The sequence below is a fragment of the Columba livia genome, chromosome 2 (assembly GCF_036013475.1).
Source record: "Columba livia isolate bColLiv1 breed racing homer chromosome 2, bColLiv1.pat.W.v2, whole genome shotgun sequence".
In the NCBI taxonomy this organism is placed as follows: domain Eukaryota; kingdom Metazoa; phylum Chordata; class Aves; order Columbiformes; family Columbidae; genus Columba; species Columba livia.
The window spans coordinates 72,006,504-72,030,229 of record NC_088603.1 but is presented as its reverse complement, the minus strand read 5'-3'; the positions used below and the strand labels follow the sequence as shown (position 1 = coordinate 72,030,229).

General features: G+C 46.4%; 3 long non-coding RNA genes across 3 annotated transcripts in view; 1 reads left to right on the top strand and 2 right to left on the bottom strand.

Annotated features, from left to right (window-relative positions):
* LOC110366324 (uncharacterized) overlaps positions 1 to 8,686 on the bottom strand; it is a 47,089-nt gene extending 38,403 nt beyond the window's left edge. Inside the window, exons 1-2 of the long non-coding RNA XR_010470286.1 lie at positions 7,658 to 8,686; positions 3,988 to 4,197 (exon numbers count right to left, since the gene is read on the bottom strand). This is a non-coding gene — a long non-coding RNA (uncharacterized LOC110366324). The remainder of the gene's footprint in view (positions 1 to 3,987; positions 4,198 to 7,657) is intronic.
* Positions 8,687 to 9,356: 670 nt separating this feature from the next.
* On the bottom strand, positions 9,357 to 17,692 carry LOC110366305 (uncharacterized). Its single transcript, XR_002426548.2, has 5 exons — positions 17,024 to 17,692; positions 16,432 to 16,532; positions 11,756 to 12,116; positions 10,363 to 10,443; positions 9,357 to 9,931 (listed from the first exon to the last, which is right to left on the bottom strand). It is a non-coding gene; the product is annotated as an uncharacterized LOC110366305 (long non-coding RNA).
* Positions 17,693 to 19,967: 2,275 nt separating this feature from the next.
* Positions 19,968 to 22,506, top strand: LOC110366326 (uncharacterized). The gene is made up of 2 exons (XR_010470980.1): positions 19,968 to 21,535; positions 22,164 to 22,506. It is a non-coding gene; the product is annotated as an uncharacterized LOC110366326 (long non-coding RNA).
* The last annotated feature ends 1,220 nt before the right edge of the window (positions 22,507 to 23,726 follow it).

The window sequence follows — 23,726 nt, the reverse complement described above, 5'->3', positions numbered from 1 at the left end:
CAGCCGAACGACGGACTACGTGCAGGGATGAGCTCCAGCACCTGAGAGACAGCATTCCTGTCAAGCAGAGAGAGAAGAAGGTGCAGAGAGCGGGGTGTGAGAGGGATCATCAGCCTGGAGAGTGCTCAGGGAGGGAAATGAATTAGACAGAGCTTGGTAAAGTAAAATAAAAGAAATTTTAAAAGAACAAAGTAAAAATAAATACAGCAAAGTAAAAAAAAAATTATATATATATATATATATATATAAAGTTTAAAAAGAAAAATAATAGGATGAAGTAAAATAAGATAAATACATTTGGAAAGTAAAGTACAATGTGGTGGGGAGGGGGAAGGAGAAGTAGGCACTTCCTCCTCGCTGGCTCCTGTACCAGCAGCACAGTCCTGTTGCAGCCCATGGAAGGACAAGGGTGGGTTTCACAGGGCTTTATCCCTGGAGGAACACTACCGGATGGATGGCGGGAGCCTCCTCCTGATGGCAGGGAGCTGGCTGCCGCCCGCAGCAGCACAGGAGGCTGCCTGCGCCCAGGCCGGCGGCAAAGGGGCCTCCCATCTCCCCGGGTGCCAGCTCACCCTGATTCACACTGACGTTTCACAGGAGGCTCTGTCTGTCTGGGAGTCAACAGGAACCTGATGCCCCAGTCAAAGGCTGGAGCAGCTCACAGACCAAAGCGGACTTCTCAGCAGAGATGGTGCCCCAGGTGCTCCCAGGAAAACACAGGAAAGGATTTCAGCGGCAGAGGAAGGGCAAGGGCTTCCTTTATCAGTTCACGCTACCCCAGCTCAGGCAGGATGAGGACACCTGGCATCACCTGCCTGGCCAGGCTCCCTGCACAAGTCCCTGCAAGGAACACAACAGGGTGCAGGAGATGTCCTGTCTCCTGGGACTGTGCTTCCCTCTCTCTGCACTGACTTCCCTGAAAGGGATTGGTAGGGTGCATGCAGCAGTGGCAGGTTGCAAAATCTATAAGACCTTGATTTTGTCTGGGCTTAGGTGTTATTTCTAAACAGCTGCTGCTTCAGCAGGTGGCTCTCCAGCTTGTGGGCTGCACTTGGAAATCTCTCTGCTGAAACTTGCTGTTATTTCACGTCACTGCAAGTGTGGCCTGTCTGGGAGGATTCCCTAATGACTAGGGAGGAAGGGAAACAACAACCTCACAAAAGCTTAATAGGCAAAAACCCCAGCAGAAGTTGGGTGCTGACTCCTTCTGTACTGAAGAAAATACCAGCCAAATTCCTCAGGCCCAGCACAGGCAGGTTATACAAGCTCACCTGCCCATATGCAAGCACCACTGTCCCTAGGTCTTTTGCCCCATTCACAACACTAACTGTTTATGAAGCATCATCTTCCTGTTCCAGCTTCACCAGCTGTGCTCACAGCATCAACAAGGGAGCACTTGCTAAGCAAGCCCCTGTCGCTGCAAGGCTGCCCGTCACCACTCACCCCCTCTCCTGCCAGAAACCGACAAGACAAGAGGCCTGCCTGTCCCAAAGCGGTTCCTCTGGCCGCTTCACTGACCATCCACAGCCTTGGTGGCATCAACCACCCTCGCAAAGCCATCAGGCTCCACATGGTCGCAGCTGAGCTGCCAGCACGCATTTTGCATGCCTGATGGCTGGTAACCTCTGGCAGAGAGGCAGTGAACAGCTGGATTGAGAAAGATGCCGCTCCTCTCCAAGTGTACATGGTCACCATAAAAAAAAAAAAAAAAAGAAAGAAAATAGCTGGGCTTTCCACGGAGAAAGAGCTAAGTGCGAGCTCCCGCTTCAGCCCAAAGACAACTGCGCCTGCTTCTCTCTCTGCAGAGTATTCTTCTTTGACTGGGGAAGAAAACCGGGAACAGGCATAAGGAAAACAGCACATGGCAGCAATCATGGGAGAGTGGCAAACAGCCATCCTAACTGGTGGTCACAAAGCTGTCCAGCAGCTGCAGAGAGAGAGGAGGGGGGTGGAAAATGAACCAGAGGGAGATGGAGCTGAGGAGGAGGGGAGGAAGCTTTAAAGACAAGCAGATTTAGGGCAGCCTCTCAAATGAGTCAAAGCTCACTAAGACGTGGTCACCACTCCCTATTTAGCAGGAGGCATCTGCGAATGAATAAAAAGGAATAAAACCTGGACAACTAGGAAGTCAGAGTCAATTGCATTCATACATATTTAACAGGGACACTCATCCAAATAGAGGCCTGCCTGTAGCATGCTGGAAACAAGTCACGCTGCCTGGGAGGCTCACACAGAAAGCCTCGCTCCTGGCCAGCACAGGATGGAAAGGCGAGAGATTTCTCACTGTCCTCAGGGAAAAAGCAGCCCCATTTTGAACAGAGGAGAAGAGGAAGGAACACATGCAATGCCAGGGAAAGGGCATCTCCCATGTAGGTAAGATGTCAGGGCAAGGGCAGGAGAGACCATGCTCCGTTTTGCAGCTGAAACTCCTCTCCGGGCACACACTGCAGGGGACAGGCAGGGCTGCTGCCTATGAAGCCAGAGCAGCTGAGCTGTGGCCCCGGAGACAGCATGGCTGCCCAGGATGGGATAGCCCCAGGCAAAAGCGTTGTCTCTCATTTTCTGGCCCAGAGCTCCTGTTCTCAATGCAGCTTTGACAAGAAGCCACAGAAAGCTGGAGGAACATGTGCCAGGATTCACAACCAACATCGTGAGGAGAAGGGGTGGAGGGATCACATCTCCTTTAGTCTCTCTACAAACGGCCTGGATCTAGGTATGGACCCGGGTTATAAACCTATTGCCACACATCCCAGTGGGCTCTTTCAGACCTGAATTAGCTGGAATTCAAGCCCAGAAGAACCACACCGCACCAAGCCACATTGCTTCTGCTCCACCTCTGCCTGGATGCTGGCTGAACTGATGGGCTCATGTAAGGCTCTGCAATGGCATGTCCTGTATCACAGCTGCTCCACAGGCAGTCCTCAGCAACCCCTTGGCATTCTATGTGACCACTGTTAGTACAGAAATGAGAAATCCACCTTGGGTATTTCTGGCTTGGGAAGCATCACCACAGGATGCCCCGTCTATTGTCCCCCATTGGTGTCCCTATGAAACACAAAACCAATTCCCACAAAGCCAAGTTTCCTCTCTGTCCGGCACAGCCTGTTGTAGGAGTTCCGCAACCCAGGCTATGTCCTCACTGACACCTGGTCAAACTCAGAGCCCTCCAGGGGGTTGTATAAGCACAACTGGCTGAGCTTTCTGACGAGGCAGAGGAACACAGGCACTCTCATTCCACAGGAATCACTACAGCCATGCTGACACAGAGGCTGCTAGATGGTGTTTCCAGAGCAGATTTCCCTCTCTCTGAGATGCAGAGGCTCTTCCTTGGGGCAGAAGCAATGGCTTCAGTCCACCCTGTCATCTGTGGCAAACGAGTATCAGACAGACAAGGACAGGCTTTTATCTGGCAGATGGAAAGCAGGACATAGCTGAAGAAAAAAGGGGAGCACACCTACAGCACATGACACTAGTACGTGATATGTTCCAGAGATATGTAAAAATGATGGATATGAAAGAGACAGGAGGGGATAGAAAATAAAAAAAAAAAAAGTGTGTTTTGGCTCATGTCCAGGGGAAAGGTTCATTTCTGTCATCAGACTTAATGGTTCAGCCTAGGGAAAAATCCAAATGGCTTTGGGTCATCCCTCCATGAGACGGGGAGAGCAGGGTCAAAGGCAGCAGCACCTTTCCTCTCCCCAAGAACACCATTAGCCTGACCGGGGGCCTGAACAGCCATTGTAACCAGGTTTGAGGGGAACAGCAGCAGTCTGGTGATCACTGCATCATGGAGGGAATCAGAAATACTTTTTGCCTCTGGCATCACAGTAAGCTCAGCAGGAAACCAGTTTTCACGCATCAGATATAGTACACGGATGCCACGCATCCCATTTGGCAACTCCCTCAAGTATTGCAAGCTTCTGGACAAAGGGACTCCAAACTCTCTGGATCTGGCACAGCACTCGCTGGGCTTGAATTTATACTCACATTCTTGGCTGGCAGCCCCGAGCACCGGGAAGGAAGCATCTTTATCCCCTCCTCTCGTCCCTCCTTCCCCCTCCTGCTCCTGGACAGAAGGCATATTGGATCGCTCCTCTCTGCGAGTGATGGAGTGCTCTTCTGGAATAACACCCTCTGCACGGGGAGCTCCGCTGATCCTGCTCTTGTCCATCCACCAGGAAAAATAAAAAATCTCAGCTGGAATCAACACACATCACAAAACCCAGCTGATTTCGCCAGGACTTCCCTCAAGAAGAAAACCAGGAAAACAAAGAGTTCCAGCGGTGTTGAAACATTTATTTTCAGCATGTTTGAAATGCAACATTGCTGTTGTTTTGTTTTTTTTTTTTTCTTTTTCCATTTCAAAACTACTTTCATTTTAGTCTTTTTGTCTGTTTATACTTCACTGGCTAAGCTGCAAAATTCAAAATCAAAGCTTCCAATAAATCCAAAATAAGAAAAGGAGCTGAGAGTAAAAAAAACAGATACTTTAAAATTTGCCGAATCAAATTGTGAAAAGTAAAAAACCCCAACAAAACCAAACCTAAAATCTCAATTTTCATCCTCTGCACAAATGCTAAATGTTATTTTAATACAATTGTCAGTCTGTAAAAGCTCCTGGTGTAGCCTTTTATTAGTAGGCAGAATGGGAAAGTGCTGTATTGTGCAAAAAAGCTGTTATAAAAGTTTTGCAACTGCAGTAATGGTTTCTACCAGTTTAGTATACAGCCAGGGAGAAGCTATCTGTACATCAAGATTCTGGAATTATATAATCCTAAATTACATTTCCCAGCATCAGTCCTCTAAATTACATGACTCTTCAGAACTGGGAAATGACTCCAGCGTCCTATCCATTGTGTTCTCATGTACATGTATGCAGCTCCATTGGTCTTACAGGTGTAAATTAGGGAAGAATTTGGTCCATGACTGCTATAGCCCAGAAGAACAATTGTAAATCCTTAAAGGGGGCCAGGGAGAGGAGAAGAAACAGAAAAACCTGTAGCCCTGAAACAGTTAGTGAGATTAAAGACAAAATAAAATCTAATAATGCTGACAAAATAAATTCTACTTGTTAACTTGACCCTAAACAAAACCCTTAGATAACAGCTAGTAAGTATTCTATAGGAATCACTAAACAGAGCACCGAAGTAAAGCCACTTTGGAGGGGGCAGCAGCTTTAAACCTACAGAAAGCAGCTTTACATACCAACCACAGGCAGTAAGTAAAGAACACTGTGTTTAAGCAGAAATTGCAGGAAGCGTGTGGGTGGCAATAACTATCCTCCACGCTAGAGTTTAGTGTAGGACACTGTGACCATTCCTGTGGCTGGTCCACGGAAACCTCCATGCTGCAGCGAGATACATTGTCAAGGCACACCCTGCTTTCCAAAGTGCACCCTGATTTCTAAGGGGCTCGGAAGCCAGGCTTGGGATGAGCCTCCTGGAATCGCCAGGGAGTGAAATGGGATTAGAAGAGCCAGAAATAAAAGGCGAGATCCTGGACCTAATACAATGGATCTCCGATGCTGTACAAAAGTCACAGAGATCAGATGTCACCAGTGATTAGGGGAAGGTGGGATAATATCAAAGAGAAGGTAAGCCAGCTATGTTAAGATGAAAAAAAGTCCTTCAATTACAGCCCAGACCTATGAGTCAGAAGATCTATTTTATACCTTTGGCAAGGCTGAAAACTTCCTGTGACATCTTAAGCAAACCACTTTGCTCCTCAATACAACAAGATGATGATTTACACAGTCCAGAGCTTTAAATTAGTTGAAGTTCATACACTACTTGGAGCTCCCGAGGTGAAAAGTGCTCTCACCTTAAAACACAGCAATGAAACCCTCCTGCCATCCATCTGCTGAGCACAGTGGAAATGCTCCCAGTAGGGTATCATGCACAGCCAGCTCCCGCTGATGTAAAACACAATTTAGCGCTTGCTGCTTAGTGCCACTGACAGTGAGGTCCCAGCATCCTGCTTCCTCCTTTCCTTCCTGTCCCTTATAACCAGCTATATCCCACCACATTCTTCATTAATGGAAACTAGTCATATTGTTATACTAGGTATAGCCAAGTAAACAGGAAAAATAATTCAAAATAAATAAATTATTAAAAAAAAAAAAAAAAACACAAAGAAAAAAAAACAAACCAAACAAACAAAAAAAACACCGCAGAAGGTGTACTAGTAGGTGCTGGGGAAGGGAGGAGGTGATGGCGATCAGTAGCTTTGGCAGCTATGTAAATGGTACCAGGTGTGGTAATTTCATTAACCATCTCCCTGTGAAAAATTGCCAGAACTGTGGGGATTCATAATGAGAGAAGGCTCTCCAATATGCTGTTGGCTCTTATCTTGACCTGGCATTGTAGATACTATTCATCACAGGCCACAACAGAAATTATGTCATCATCAGCAGCAAACAGAGTAGCAGAATATTCTGCATGGAAAAACAAAACAAAAACACTGGTGTTTACTGTCAATAATATCAGTTGTTCTACAGTCCCCACCTTCCAGTTGGAGTTACTTGGCTCTGAGCTTTTGGAATATCAGCTGGAAGGAGGACAGCATCCAGATGTAATTGACAGGAGTAAAAACCTATGTAAGCCCTATGTTTCTTGTCTAAAAGTCACCACCCCAAAATAGCTTGTGATCTAGTTATTTTTATTTAGAGAAGAGGCTGTGCCTTGAGTTTGGATCTGAATCCAAATTCCACTAGACTTTCAGACTGTTGTTAAGGTAGGATGCTCCTTTCTGGCCCAGTTCAGAAACAGGATGGGTAGTAAATTAGGAATCTCATTTAGAGTCAGACTCGGGCATTAAGGTGGCCCAATTTTACAGGTTTGTGTCTTACAATAAATCAGCACCTTTACATGAAAGGGTGGGTTTGTTTCTTGATGAAGAGAGAGTTTTAGAGCTGTGTGCTCACTTCCATGTTTCAGAAAGGCTGCAGGTTGTTTCTGGGATACTGAGAAGACCCCTGAGTCTTATCAGTCCTCAGAGGGAACCATTCATTAATGAAGAGCATATTTCACTACCTGAAAATCACAGTAGTGGGTACTACCAGCTCTCAGGGTTAAAGCACTACCAGCACATAGACACATTTACCAGTAGGTCACACACAGCATTATAGCTTGCTCCATTTTGTCTCTGTGGTGCACTGAGGATTCTTTGACAGTTCTGTATTTTTGGATCTGGAAACCCTGCAGGAACTCCAGGATCTCTTAAAAACCACCTGCACATTTTCTTCCCACTTCCTCCCATTTCTGAATGATCCCTTGAGCACAGGAACTTCCTTCTTTGCCCCAACTGGGTATTCTTACATACTTTTTTATAGCTTGCTGGTTCAGCTTTAACCACAGTGATACTGGCATAATAATTAATACCAATGTCCTGTAAATGCTCTCTTAGTAAATCTAGATAATAATGATCTCTTAGTTACCAGGGCTTCTACCACACTGTGTACCCATCCTAAATCTGTTGTTTACAGAGGAGACTGACACAGCTCCAAATACACCATTTTAGTTGCTCATGTAACAAACAAGCACTTCACACAGACTTTACACACACGCTTGGCACAAAATACCCAAGTACATATTCACACAAAACAGGAGTAACATAGTCTATTCCAGTAGGTGCATCCAGTCCCACACATGTGCCTTACCCATCTCCAGACCTGCAGGAGGCAATGCAGGAACTGTCTGGAGCTGCGGATGTGTTCTGTGGGAAAGGCTGCTGCATTCCTCTTTCCTTTTTCTCCTCTCTAAAACTTAGGCTGTGCTAGTAAACAGCTCTTTCTTAAAGGTAAAGCAATGTCAGCGGGGTTAACTAACACCACCTTTGTCAGCACTTAAAACTATCTGAGAGGCTTCACCCGACAGATTAGGAAGACCTTAGACCACCTTTTTTAATAGCAGAGCAAAGGGTACAGGCGCCATCAGCAGAGGATTGGTAGCAAGCATCTGGAGTGGTTGTAGTATCTCCAGCCAGCTCAGCTGTTTGAAAATAAATGTCTGTCTGCAGCCTCACAGCACTGAGCTGGTACATCTTCGGACATCCCTTACATAAATCTTTGGTACACTCAAGAGATTTATGATAAACACTTGCTCTTTCCTTAACCTCCAAAACCTTTTCCACCTGCTGAATAACACAAGATTCTTTCCTCTCACCCAGCCTGTTCAATATCTATATAAAGCCTCTAGAGTGGCACCATGGACTGACTTGTCAGCAGTACACACATGACACCCATCTCTACATCATCTTCACCTCCCATGCAAATAATACCATTGCCCAGCTCTTCAAGGGCTTGGCTGAGATCAGCAAATGAATGAAGACAAGTTGGCAGAAGCTGAATAGTCGCAAGAGCCTGGGCTTGGTGATGGTATAGGAAAGTATTTTACATTTCCATGATGTCATACATTCTCCATCACTAGCATTAAGACTAATTGAAGATTTAATGTTCATCTGAACTCATTCATCCTGGAAACCCCAATAACTGTTGCTGCAAAAGCCTCAGTCTTTCAGCACTGTTTCTGATCAGATGACTTGCTAGACTGAACTTGGCGCTTGGGCTTGATTTCTACAACCTAGTGGGCTTAGAAATGACACCCTATACAAGAATGCTTCAGTCATTTACTCAACAGCACAAGACCACCAAACAAGCTTGAGCTCTGTTCATCGCTCCACTGACCACTCAGTCCCAGCTCAAATTGAAGGCTTTGCCCTTATTTTCAAAGCATTCATAAACTTGGCAAAAATTGGTTTAAAGATATCCACACTTCTAATATTATATTGAAATTTGATGGTTATGTTGCTCTTTAACAAAATAAATACCCAACCTGAAGGTGTGTGGATCCCAGGTTCCCTAGTGCCTATGACATGATTATGGACTCTGATCACCTGCAGGAGACAACCATTAATCTCAAAAGTGCAGAACAAAAGGGAAACTCCAGTTTTTCAACCCAGCCCTCCTGTCTCTATTCTGACCATACCAAACAAACAAATAGTCCATGACTGACAGACAGAATGAAGTCTGATTTCCAAGGGCACATTCCAGTGGGAGTTCTCTGGTGTTAGAGAAAAGGTGAGCTGAGCTGACAGTACCATGGTGCTTCTAGCACAAACAGGCTCTCTCAGGCACCCATTTGCATCTCCCTTTTAACCTTACAGGAACTTCACTTTCAGATCTGTATTCTTTTGCCAAACTGACTGACAAATGGTTCCACATTTTTGGAGAGGTGCGGAGGTATAGCCCATGGAATCACATACACAGACATACACACACAGCATGAATTCAGACACATTATTTTACTAGGAAAGTTACTGGCAAAAGTGTCCTATGTGAAAAACAGGAGAGGAAAAGAGGGAGAGAAAAGCTGAAAATGCCTTGTGTTCATTTTCAGGAATTTGTAAAGTCATTGGAGGCGGATACATAAAGGCATCCATGAACATCTGAGGAGTCACTGCCTTCCAACACACTAGTGACACTCAGGGACTCGGAATAATCAGATAATCAGACCAGTGACATCATATCAAGTGACAAATGAGTCAGTAATGATAATCAGATCTGAAATAAATTTATTTCCTCCTAAAACAAACACAAAAGCTGATTTTCAGTTACATAAGATGCAAAACAAGTTCGAAACTCTAGAAGATACCGTTTAAATACACCTGAATCAATGTCTGTAACTCACTGATACAGAGGGAGGGGACCTTGTTTTAAAGCTGCGTTTCCATGTTGCTCTTTAGCTTCCTGACCACTCCTCAGTTGCAATATATCTAACTATGTTTAAATTGCCTGCCAAGGAAAGTAAAGCAGAGGTACCTCAATAAGGAAACAACCAGCCACGTATCTATACAATGTTCAGAACAAATGCTCTGATGGTGTAGAAACCTCATGATGTATCTAGCATCACATAAACTTCCCGGATGGTTTTGCCTGAAAGGAAAAACATGTATGTATGAGCAGGGATACTGTTCAGAGATGCAAAAACAGGTTTATAATATTCCATCTTGTTTTCTTCAGCACAAAAATAAGGCCTGAAGAACACATGCCAGATATTTATTTCTGACAACTGGCAATAACTTTGTGCATTTCAAATGCCAGCAAGGGAATTTCTCAAGTGATTGAAAGGTACATAAAGGTCAAAAAGCTCAGAAGTCTTGTCAAGGATGATAAAACTTTGCTGAATTTGTTAAACTTTTGCTCCCATTAAATTTTCACCACAACAACCATTCCACTTGACATATGCCTAAATTTGTCCAGATTTTGGGGCAAGAAATAAGTGACCAAGCAAACCATCAGAAGATAAACTTGGAATCACCGAAGAGGCCCACTCAAAGCCTTGCCATGGCAGGGTTGTATCTCACCAGGATCTTCCAGTGGTCAATTCCAGTAGCAACATTTGGGTTGGCGCACGGTGCCAGTGAGTCAGCATTCTTAAGTTACAACTGAGAAAACAAGAAAAAAAAAAATAGAGCCCAAATCCCAAATTTTAGCACAAATCAACCTCCTCCCCATTCCCTCCCACAACTCTGCCCTCTTCTCTTAAACTGACAGTTCAGAAAACAGACAGGGTGCTGCTGCTTTCTGCCTAGTATCCTCTGCCCTGCTTGTGCATGTGCTTATCCAGCAACAGGCATTAATAGTGAAATGGAATTACATTCCACTGCTCTAGAGCATGAGCACAGCCCTGGGTGGGGCTGTTGGTGGATCAGATCTTAATAAGGTGTCCAATTTATAATCTAGCCGGGTGAGGAGCAACTGGCGCTCAGAATGAATAGCTCTTCTGTGTTACCATCTCCTGAGGCTGCCTGCCTGGCCAGCCTGCCTCATCCTTTCTCTCTCTCTCTCTCTCACAGATGTTACTCTTTTCACTAACTTTTTTGCTGTTTCCCAGACTGGAAATATAAAGAGGAAGGAAGATAAGAAGTATCCACCCGTATGTGGCTGGACGCTGCAAACTGCAGCAAAATGAGCCAACTCTCTGTTAGCTTAATGGGAAATAAACCTCTGGTATTTACTTAGTCCAAGAAAGCTTCATTTCAACTTAGGATACTTCTCCCAGGGACCCTCTTTGTGCCAAGAGATGTCTTTATAAGGAACGTTCTGTGGGACACCAGGCACTACACACAGTGTGCAGCCCATGGGGCAAGGAGGAATGGTCAGATGCTGGGGAGGACAGGAGATAAGCAAAGGGATGCAATTCCCAGTCTGATGCTCTCTCTGGTTTTGTTCTTAAACCCCTGCTGTTAACGTGATGCCTGGTGCCCTGCCGAGGAAGCGCGAAGTTAATGAACTGAGCCTTTCGAACAGCCAGACCAGCTCCCCCGGACGTTGTTTCCGACACGCACACCCCCGAGATGCCACCACCGCCTTCACCGCCGAGTCGGCACTTTTCCCCTCTCAGAGCAGCGCAGCCGCAAGCTCTCTCCACATGGGCAGTCGAACTGCACCCCGCACACCCGGCCAGGCTGCGAAGGGGACTGCGGAGGGGGGGGGCGAAAGGACCCTGCGGACCCGCGGCGGGGAGGGGCGGGGCGGTGGCGGCCCCGCCCCCGCACGGCACGGCGCACGGCGCAGCGCCCCCTGGCGGCACGCCCGAAGCCGGCCGCATCCCGTCACAGCGACCTGGCGGAGCCCCCGGGCCGGATCCTGCCTGACGGGAACACCTGCCCGGGCGGGCAGAATGGCACCCTGAAATGGGAGCAAAGTCACGTCTGTAATTACCCTAATTAATTTTCAAGAAGCGCCGTGATTTACCGTGCAGGTGGGAAACAGTCAGAGCCACCGCTTGAAGGACCAGCCGTCCTCGCCTGCAGCAAGACCTGCAGGAAGACTCAGCACTGTGGTTCTGCAAAGGCTGGCGGTGTGGTTGAGCATCCCTCGCTCCCGTCTCCCATCTCCAAGGCAGTTCTCTGCCCAAAGACTCACCCTGCACCAGCAGACTTGTCATAGAGCCCCCCGTACCTCCAGGAGATATATTTAAATAGATTTCCTTTCTACGGTGATGATCTAATCTGACCTCTCACTAAGTGCAAATCTGTAGCATGCTGCAATGAGGAATGACTGCTCCTCGGTACTGTCTCTGTGCTGGCACTACATTGTGCAGAATGACTCCCATCTGTAGGGAAAAAAACAGAAAAAAAGAAGTTTAAATACAAGTCCACCTGAAAACTCTCCATCATTCTGTGTTTTCCCTCTTGCCAGAGAGAAATGAAAGGTGATATGACCAGCCACTTGATCAATCCTTGTCAGGGTCGAGGGCATCTGGCTCCTGTAGGATTTCTTTTTTTTTTTTTTTTTAATAGTAGGAGCCTGTTTCTAGGACCACTGTCTCTTTTGCAGCAGGATGCTGTTTTCAGGATCTGACTTAAAATGAACTCCAGAAGACCAGAGAGAAAGAAGAAGCAGGGACTGTGCACTCGACTTCCTGGAAAAGACACCCGAGCTGTTCTGATGGCCTCCTGCAACCGCAGTCCATCCGGCTCATCCCAGCAATCGCCAGCACTGTGGCCTCAAAGGGCACGGTCGGTGGCCTGCAGCTGGCCTGGGGAGTCTGCCTGGTTTGGGCAGTGAAATGCACAGTGTTTTCAATTAATAGCCTGCTTAGCAGCCACATCATGGTCTGTGAGAAATGCTGAGTGTCATTAGCAGCCTCCTGGTCCAGAATGTTTGGGAGGATTGCCGTTCTGTCCCCATCCGGATGGGGTCTTTGCATCTGGGAGGAATGCCTGAGATGGAGAGCACAGAAGGGTAAGCTGGACCAGAGTAACCAGTATGCTATTGGGAAAAAAAATAGAAAAAAAAAAGAAAAAAAAAAGATGTCAACAACTTCTATGGGCCTAATTGTTTCTTCTCAAACAGATTGTTAGCTGATGTGAATCAGGGTAGCTCTACTGAGTAAACCAAAGAATGGAAAGGGGGAAGGGGACAGCCTTGGGATCAGAAAGGCACAATATCCCCATTGATTGCTGGCTACTGAGTAACATTAACTTATTGCCACCACCCCCCCGACACCAAAAGATAGTGGCACTAAGAGAGATGGAGAGACACAGAGAGGCAAATAGTGAGACTGCGTTTCTGCAAACACCACCATGCAAGGCCACCTGAAGGACCGGGCCTTGACTCCCTCTCTCTGCAGCTCCTGCTCTTGCCCTGCTGCTCAGCTCTATCTTGAAACTAAATTGCATAAAACTAAGCTGATTAAGAAACAGATATTTTCTGAGCCAGATTGCTTCCTTGGTCCGGTCCACCTTTCAGCCACGTGCACTCTGGACCAGGTATGAAGAAAATACAGCTGCTTCTTTCAGCATCAGTGCCAGCTTGAGCTTGCCATCAGACTGCAGTCTAGTGAAACACCGGGAAATCCCACAGAGAGCAAAAGATGAGGAAGCTGTACTTTAATTTCAGCAAAATACTGAACACAGACAAAGATCAGGCAATGAGTGAGTGATGCAAATGCACCTAGTCACATTTCTCCACTGGACCTTCAAGAGAAAAAGAGGTAAAACATCAAGCACAAAGGGCAGCCTGAGTTCTCCAAACACAAAGTCAGGACAAGCCAAATCCTGTCCAATTGCACAACATTAAAGAGTGATTCTGTGCTCTCTTACCTTGTGCTAAGAGAACAGCAATGTTCTGACCTGCAGTGATTTATGTGTAGCAAATTCATGCTCATAAACAAGTGAGAGGAACCAAAATCTCATGCCCTAATCCTTCCAAGTAAAAACCTTCATAGGCATGCAACATTTAGCTGAGCTAGCTGTTGAAGGAGGTAATGTTTATCCTTATTTGAATACAAAAAAAACACCAAAACAAGAGAAACAGTGCTCAAAGGGCTCTTCTCCTTCACATTTGCAAATACTGCTCCAAAATAAAAAAAAAAAATTGCTTCACATGCTTTACAAACATTAGTTAATTTAGCCTGATGTCTCCCCAGCTGGACAGGTGTTATGATCTCCACTGAACATATGAGCAAGCTGAGCAAGAGCTGGCCCTGGTTTTTTGAAGTAGCATCTAATTTTCAGTGCGCTTTCGCGTACAGGCAGCTTCTCTTAATTTTGGCTAGAGTTGTAAGTGATTAATATATGTGCAAGACAGATTTGGGGTATCTCAAGATACAGGGCTAAAATTAAAGACTATGCTTGAAAACGTGAAGCTAAAGGACTTGCCCACGGCTGGGCAAGGCAGGAAATCTGTTTCAGGATCAGGAAAATAAGCCAAGTCTTCAGATTCCTTGGGGCTTGTCTCCACAAGAAACATGGGGAAGCAACATAAAATTGCAGCATGCCAGAAACATTCTCCCCAGATGGACCCTTCAGTGTTCGCTGCTTTCAAAGAGCAAATTTTAACACCTCTATAAATTCATCTCTTCCCCACAAACACAGAGAGACTCACTTCTCACTGCTGAATACCATGGCTTATTGCCACTTTCTAAACTGAAAGGTGATGGTGACAAAAGAAGGATGTTGTGACTCAGGAGGTAGCAATGAGAAAGCCAAGCGTAAAGTTTCACTTTAGTTTCAGCAGCAAACTTCCCCACGAAGATGCTCTTGGTTTGCAATCAGCGATGAAGTAGCTCACACACATTTCAAAGACCAGTGAGCTACCTCCCACTTAGCATACACAAAGATTACGTCTAACCATTTTAAGCAGACGCAGATGATCTGAATAGCTGCCCCCATTAGCTGGAGCACGATGCCAGCCCAAAGGAGGAGCTGTGTAGTTTCATGCTAGAAATTAGCAGCAGCTCTCCCTGCAATAAAGTCTCTAGAGATTATCTAACAATGGACATACAGTGACCTGGGCTACAGATGCATCCTCCCCAAGAGAAGGTGGTGGTGGAAAAGGCTATCCTCCCTGCCTGGTGTTACCATCCCTTCAGGTCTCCTTTGCTGAACTGTGCATGGATACTTCTCACATTTTGTCAGTCTGAATGAGGTAGGTTAGCAGAAGCCTAGTATTTCAATGTTGTAAGCTACTACCCAACACAAGAGAGGAATTGGTCACCCCACAGCCTGCTCTCTGAATCTGAAGCAGCAGGAACCTCCAGCATCAGGAAAGAGATGGAGATAGCAACTTCTGCTACAGCTTACATGAACATCTACGGCCTAAGTGCAAGGTGATAGTGACCAAGATCATACTCTGGCTCTTCATATGCTAGCTTGCACATGGAGATGAGCCTGGTGTTGATGCATTAGGCTTGGTTAACATTTTAAATGGTGCGGAGATAGCTTTGCCATTATTTAAATTCTCAGACTGGTGTGATACACCTTAACTGACAAAAATCAGCATTGCCTGTGTCTGCCAGAACTGGTGGTTCCAAAGGAAGAAGATATTGTGCTGCAGTGGGTACCCTGCAGTGAGGGTGGCAGCTGACCACAGTGTGACCACCCAGTAGGTGCATACACTGCAGGGGCAGGCGTGAGGTCACTTTATGGGTCTTGGTGACTTGAAAAGAGTAGGAACACCAGAAGAGACGTGACAGGTTACGGACCCACATCTGTTCAGACCGAAGCAGAGCCCCATGGTGTAGCTCCCCGTCATCCTTCACATACCCACGGACACACTTAACACTTGGCTGTCCCATGACACTGAATCAAGTGTTTGCATAGCTGGACTCTAAAGATTTTTTTAAGGATCTTTGGTTTAAAAAAAAAAAAAAAAAACAAACACCACACGATGCATCCTCCCTAAGAAGCACCTCTTTTAAGTGGATCATTTCACAGAAGTGGCTTAAAGGGCAGCTAGGCAAACAGCTGAATCAGCACAGCCAATGCAGCAGTAACCTGGGGCAGCAGAGAAGGAGCTCCTGCAAGCTGGAGCAGGATGCCTGACTGCGGCCCAGCTCTACCAACACCCTCCAAAGTGTGTGTTCTGGTTGTGTGGTTTGGTTTTGTTCTGGTTTTTCCTTAGTTTTCCAGAGGAAATTAGGCTTATGCAGTTGCTCTGTCTTTTGGTCTTCCTGTAAGCCCTTTCAAATCTGTTATCCAATCTTAGTCAAATCTGAAAGAGTCTTGAACAGTGTCTGGGTTGAAGCCCAAACTCATGTCCCCTGCTAGAAGGGCAGACACATCCCAGCTGCCAGCCAGTGTTGCCAATTAGCCCACACCTCTCTGGCCTACGGTTTCAAAGGGAAGGAGCTGAGGTGGTGAACCTGATGCTCACCATATAATGCCAGGCTTTATCACTGTGATTGCTCATGCACAGCCTGCTTTAATCCAGACTCTGAAACTTATGGCATGTAGACTTCAGTGTGTACTTGTGGTTTAAAATACATTATCCTGTCAGAAGTTCCTTCTGTAAGTCATTAAGATGTAGTTAATACTTTTAACTTCATTCAGTGATTTCTGTATCAGGCTTTTGGAAGATTAATTGTCTTAACAACACAAGTATTACAGATGTCCTTAGTGTAAAAAGGGTGGTATTATACTTACTTCTATGCAGGGGCTCACTTGTGCAATACGATGCCTGATAATGTATTTTTATTGCTAAAATGCATTTTCGGGGGGGAGGTCAACACACAGATGAATTCCACCTAGCATGAGAAGAAAGAAATAACTTGTTAGCGGATAGGTTATTCACCGATCTATAAATCAGAGAGAATAACAATGCATACTGTATCCCCGCCTGTTCCCACACACTCCTTCTTGTCATCACAAGAGGTCTTTAGTACCCTGAAATATAGCTTGACAATAAAAATTAATTGAAAGTGCGCTAGAATCATTAACTTTTGGAGCTTCACAGTTTGCCCATCCTTAAATAACAGTGGTTGTAAAATCCTGTTTGTGCGACAATTTCTTGGCTCTCTGCCATGTAGCATGTACAGAAATCAGCAATATGTGCAGCAGGGACTTAACTGGCTATAATATGAGTGCATATAATGGACTTTCTTCTTTAACTCAGCAGCAAAACACTGACTCAGATCTAGAGACCAGTTATAGTCCCAGCGGCGTTTACTCCGTGTAATTAGCAGTATCAAGTGTGTTGTCTTTTGGGTAGCCTGATTGTTTCCATATGCACAAGTACCTTCTGTGAACGTAGACAGGGCAAGAGGCAGACAGCATTCAAAGCGTGCGCACAGCACTACGGGAAGCACATATGTTTTAAATACATTATCTCTACAATTAAGGGTTTATAAATCAGTCATATAAATCTTCAAGGCCAGCAGAGAGAAGAAAAAGACCTTCTTTCCGAGGACAAACTTCGCCTGGGTGACTTCTTGCCCCCAGGTCCCCGAGACGGGGCAGACATCTCCCTGCTTGCTGACGGCAGAGCGGCATGAAGCTGTAGCTCAGGCGGAGCGAGGAGCCTTGCTCCGGAGCCGCCGTGTGTTGCTCCAGGCGGGAAAAGGCTGTTGATGCCACGTTGGGGCCCGGAGGAAGATCAGGCCGGCGTTTGAGGTGGGGCGTGCCTGGGAACGCCACGCAACATTCATCTTAGGGGCAGGTACTTGCTGAAATTCCAATTACAGAGAGAAGGCGGCTGAGGCAGAGCGAGGAGGCCCTGCCTTCACCCTGCAAAGAGGTGCAGGGTTTTTTTATTTTACCTCAGGGTAATGTTTCTGACCGATCCCCAGGTAAAAAGCAGTGCAGCCGAGCAGCTGCAACCTCACCACAAGGCAAACCAGGCGAGGTCAACCCCAAATGGGGGAGTGCTGTTGGCCTCGCCTACTTTACCACATCAGCAGCAGTTACAGGAAAAAAAAAAAAAAAGCCCTTGAGAGCAGGACAGACAGCCACTAATGTCTGTTTTGGAGTAAAGGATATAGAATGGGGTTCGCTTAGGGTTATTCCTCTCTTGTTCTCCCTCTGCCTTGCACACACCCCCAACATTGCCACGTCTGAAGGGCTGGCTCACCCCTAACCAGGTCTTTGCCGCATGGCCAAGGGCCACCGGGGAGCCAGAGGGAGCCAGCCATCACCGCTGCCGCCCGGCTCCTCCTGCTCCTCACCATCCTCGCCATCCTCCACGCGCTTCCTGCTCCAGCACAGGGCCCCTCCGCGCCTCATGCCTCATGGCTGTGCACCTTAAGGTGCACCTTGCCGTTTGGGAAGGGGTCTCCAAGGATACCCCCTCGCACATCTGCTTTTATGGCTGCAGCAGTGGCCTGAATAAAGGCCACCTGAAGTCCCTGGTGCTTGCCAACTCCTGCCCCTGGCGCGCTCTCTTGGGCTGACCCAGGACGGGCTCCCCGCCACGCTCCTCCGAGCCTTTCGAAACCTCCTGTTTGCGCCTCTGCTTTATTGCTTCGCTAACGATATTTCAGTATCTGCTCTGTAGCAAACCGCTCTTTATCCATAAGGTGATCTCGCCAAAGGAGAGCGCTTGACCAGGGTGTTACAACCATCATCTTTACTACAGCAGATATGGTAAAGATTTAACCTTAAAACTCACCTTGCAATACAGAAAGTACATTCCTGCAAAGTGCCTTTAAACTTGAGCAACTGCAGCTAGGCTCAGTGTCTGTATCAACTTGCACCATACAATTTCACCTCCTTTGCTCCACTACCTCTAGGAACTATCACAAAAAGCTCCCCCGAACAAGCCGTTTAATTAATAAATCTTCACTACAAAGTACTGCAAAGCAATATTTTATGCAATAAATCCAGACAATACATGCTTCTGTACAGCTCTTCTTGGAAATACCTTGCAGTTGCTGATTTGAATAGGATTTTTGCAAGCCTCATGAGAAGTAAAACTCCCTTCTAGAAAAAGGTATATGCTGCCTATTGACAATCAGTCCTTAAACAGCCTAGCAGTTTATTTCAGTCTTGTCTTCTGACATTAGGGATGGGGATGCTACTATTTTAATGATAAGCTATCAAACAGCATTGCAAATAGCCACTGTTCCTTAATTTCTTGAAAAGCTCAGAAGAGGTGAAAAATGCATTTGCAGCACTGCTACTGCTGCCTATTCAGAAATGTGAGTTTAGTAGTTTCTACATTTATCACTGTTGTCCTTATGCATTTATAATTTTCTCGGTGGCTCCTCATGGTTTTTTTCTTTGGTCATTTCCACTTAAACGTCTGTCATTGACAAGCACATTTCACAGCACGTGGTTGCTGTCATGGTCACAACAGATGCAAGGAAGCCCAGTGTATTCACTCGGACTAAGAAACCTATTACTAGGGAGTGAAATTATCTGTGTGCAATCGTGTGTCCTTACAAACACCCCTGCAGGTGTGTAACTCTTCCCTAGTGCATGGCTAGCTACAGGTGTCAACTCACTTCTGTGTAAAAATGCCTGGGGAAGGCTTAAAGATACCCAAGATACTGCTACCAGCTTAGTACTAGCAGCACACAGGACACTGCATACTAATTTAAAGCTTACATAAATAATGAATATGGTTTAGGGCCTTTTTATGTGTAAAGCATTAGGTTAAATGAGAATTATGAGCATTTAATTCAAATTTAATAATCGAACATACAAAAAATACAAATAACTAAAAACACAAAATACTACATACTCAGTACCTAGAACTCTGCTATGTGTACATTTATATATAGAGGGAGAGTATCTGGAAAACCGCCTTTTCCGTGGTGATGGAAATAATATACTGCTTATGCGTCATGTTATTTTGAGTCATCATTAATCTATTACTCAACTAGTTTTGTAAATGTGGTACAGCATTAAAGATTTAGGGTGACATTGAAGACTCAGGCCCCCAACTCTGCAGACATAAGCATGTGTGTAACATGTGCTGAAGTGCTTACAGGAACAGAGGAGAAATATGTATCAAGCCCAAACTTGAAAACAGGTGTTTTTAAGTTATACAAGCACAAAGAACAGTGAACAATTCTTTAAGTGGCCGCTTTTTGCATCCAGAATTTAAACGGCTATTTTTATTCCTATTTCCACCACCCAAAAAAAAAAGCCCGCAGCGGGCTGAGAAAGCAACACACGAAACTGAAGTTGTAATTTTAAAACTGAGGCTCCATGTCACCATGGGGGAGAGGGGAAGACATTTTTCTTCCTTTTTTTTTTCCCCAGGGACTGCCAGGCCAGCAGCGGCCTGTGTCCTGGGCCTGTGGGCATCTAACACGGTGTGTTGGGGGCACTTCCTTGGTGCGAACCAGGGCACCCTCACAGGGCAGGTTCCGCAGCACGGCTGAGGAGCAGCCTGCTCATCATCACAGCTAGGATTTTGCAATAACAGAACTTAAAAAAAAAGAAAAAAAAAAAAAAAGAAAGGCTTCCATTAACATCTCTGGCAGCCACTGCGGTGGAGGTGTTCCCCCACACCCGCCTCCTTGAGAAGCTGCTCCCCTCCAGGTTGGGGTGAGAAGGGAGCTCTGAAACCCAGGACCTGCTCAGGGACCAGGGGGTGCTGGGGCCCGCCCTCCCCTCTCCTTGCCTCAGGGCTGGCCCCACACCCTGAGAGCAGACAGGGAAGGGCCACAGCCCAAAGCCTGGCCTTGTTAGCCCCCCTCCTCAGCCTCGGGAGGCCCAGCCACACTCCCAGTATCGCACCCTTGGGGTGACACATGCACCCCCAGTGGTGAGGGGAAGTGAGGTGGGGTGGGGGGATGAGTGTCTGCCCCCAGCATGGGGTGAAATCCCTCTCAGCTGCCTGCAGTGGAAGGGAGTGTCCCTCACAGGGCAACAGGCGGGTGCTGTGAGCAGCCGCCGGGATGCAAAACCAGTCAGGAGCTCCCTCCTGTTACTCAGCTACCTGCTCACCCTGGCGGGAGGAGGTTTTGCAATATCTGGGGAAAGGGACGTGCCCCGGGAGCACGAGAGTGGGAGAGAAATGGCAGGGTTACATCAAGGAGGTGGGCGAGGAGGGGAGCAGGACAGTCAGACATGTGCACCCAGGCTAATCTGGAGGCAAGGAGATGGTGGAAGGGGTGTTGGAAGAGGACATGAAGCGCTTGCTGCAGCATGGCTGGCCGGCTGGGGAGTGGAGGGAAGCGGGACAGCCTTACGCTGCATCCAGTGTGGGGTGCGCGCTTTGATGTGGGTGCATGAAAGGGCTGGACAAAAGAAAAGAAGCACTACGGCTTCATGTACAGGGTGGCAAGAGGGAAGATCTCCTTTCCAGGAGCCTTGCAGTTCCCCCTTCAGACCTCTGCGGGCTGCCAGGGAAACCTGCACTTGTGGCGCTTGCCGGGAGTCAGCACACGGCTTGGTGGCTGCGGGTGTGCGAGGCTCACTAAATGGAGGCTCCTGCTGCCCTGCTGGTTGCTGCTGTGCTCCGGGAGGGAGGAGGAGATGGAGGAGGAGGAGGAGGGAGGGATGTGAAAGTGGGTCAGGAATGTAAGTAGACTCTGCCCCCCTTGTTGCAGGCACAGGCGGCGCTGCCTTAGCGATGGAAAGCAGGCATTTCAGTGTTGATGTTCCCCAGTCATACCCGCTGACGGTTACTAGGGGATCCTGAAGGATGTGTTTCCCTGTGACCCTTTGAGAAGAAAAACTTAGTTGCCGCAGTAACCAAGTTTGGCTTGGATGCAATGATGCAGTAAATATCATAGGTGAGCCTTGCTAATGGAGGAGGAGGAAGCTGAAACTGTACAGGCTGGATCACTCTCACAGTCAGGTCAGGAAATATTTTAAAAATGTCCCAACAAACTCTATTAGTTAAATACATTACTTTTACATTTCCTAACGCAATAAAACTCTCAGAATTTGTCCCCCGTTTATTGTTAACTACTAAGAAAACAGAGATAGGAATAAACTGCCTTACTGATGTTGCACGAGCTGCAGAGCTCACCCACAACTCTGCATTAGCCCCATGCAGCCCTTGCGCATGCAACTTATTTTGGTTTGATAGTCTGAATTTTTGAAAGAAAGTAAATGCTGACTCATAACCTTAAGTTTGCATCTATCTTATTTTCAGCACTGTTACCTTAGATTAACAATTTTCAGTATTGTTACTTAGATGAAAAGAGAGGACTCATCAACCCTGTTCCTGTAGGAAAATCCCCAAACTAAATTCTTTCAAAGTGAGAACTAAAAGAACAAGCAACAAATACTCAACTTGAGGCCCAGTCATGCATCATTTCCCCCTATTCCCTCCAGCTCTTATCATCTGATTTCCATCTTTCTCTTATAAAGAAATAGACCTTTATTCTCAGGGATGGGGAATTGCTTTTCAGAGTGAGGATGAGGACCTGAAAAAAACCTCACAGAAGACAGATGCTGTGATGTGTACATTTCTTTTTCAGTTTTCTTCCATAGTCGTGTTTATCTCTAAAGCACTGGTATTCTGAAGAAAAAAAAAAATGGGTTGCTGTACATGGCACTGATTCTGCTCTGAGCCTGAGGATCGACAGAGAACGAAGCTGTCGGGCTCCCAGATGCATCAGGAGTGAGGGGACGCACCGAGTGTGCCACTGCAGGCCACGCAGCAGATAGGTCTGCATCCAGTCGATGGATGAGGGTATGCCTGTACATTTCATTAAGGGAACAAAAGTCACTGGAGCAAAGTGTGCAGCTACTCCTTTGTTACCCCTTTGAATTATTTGTCATGGAAGTATTGCTATAAATAAACACCCCTTTAGCTTCTTTCATCTTGGAAAGCTATTCAGTGTTTAAAAGCATCCATGCCCTTTAATTCAAGGACATTCAAGGATATGCAATGAATCTTACTGTTCCTAATTTTATGTGAGGTAATTTGTCAAGTTGATTTCCCAAATCATTTGCTACTAAAAGCTAAATTTAATAATAAAAGTTACGTGGATGTAAGCAGATTGTGGTGAAATATAACTTATCTGTTGTATCATTACTCCTGTTTTAAGAAAAAAGTAGAAACCAATAATGGTTTAAGTGCTGTGGGCCACAAAGATTTTCTTGAAAATAACTCAGTGGAGGGCCTGGGTGATACCTCATAGATGAATGTAGCCCATTGCCTCCAGTCATGGAAAATATTTTGATAGTCTTTATTCACAGTTTTAAAATCAATAATTGCTTAGCTATGTCATGCTTATTTTTTCTGGAAAAACATTACTTGTTTTTGTTTACTCTCCTGGCAATGCAGAACAGTCAGTGGACACAGGCTTTCATGCCATCTCTTTACACGGGCAGATCTTGGCAGGGGGATCCCACGAGTCTCTCTCTCATTATCAGGTGAAAAAGCCAGGTTAGAAAGCTTCCTCTTCCAGGACTGCAACACAAAATATTGATGGCCCCACCTACTATCAGCATGTTCTGGCTGACACGCCAGAAGGCTGTGCTGCCATTCAGCAAGACCTAGACAAGGCTGGAGAGTTGGGCAGGGAAAAATTTAATACAATATTAACAAGGGAAAGTGTAGAGTCTTATATCTCGACAGGAACAACCCCAGGTTCCAGTATAAGTTCGGGAATGACCTATTAGAGGGCAGTATAGGGAAAAGGGACCTGGGGGTCCTGGTGGACAGCAGGGTGACCATGAGCCAGCACTGTGCCCTTGTGGCCAGGAAGGCCAATGGCATCCTGGGGTGTGTAAGAAGGGGGGTGGTTAGTAGGTCAAAAGAGGTTCTCCTTCCCCTCTACTCTGCCCTGGTGAGACTACACCTGGAATATTGTGTCCAGTTCTGGGCCCCTCAGTTCAAGAAGGACAGGGAACTGCTGGAGAGAGTCCAGTGCAGAGCCACCAAGATGATTAAGGGAGTGGAGCATTTCTCTTATGAGGAAAGGCTGAGGGAGCTGGGGCTCTTTAGCCTGGAGAAGAGGAGACTGAGGGGTGACTACATTAATGTTTATAAATATGTAAAGGGTGAGTGTCACCAGGATGAAGCCAGGCTCTTT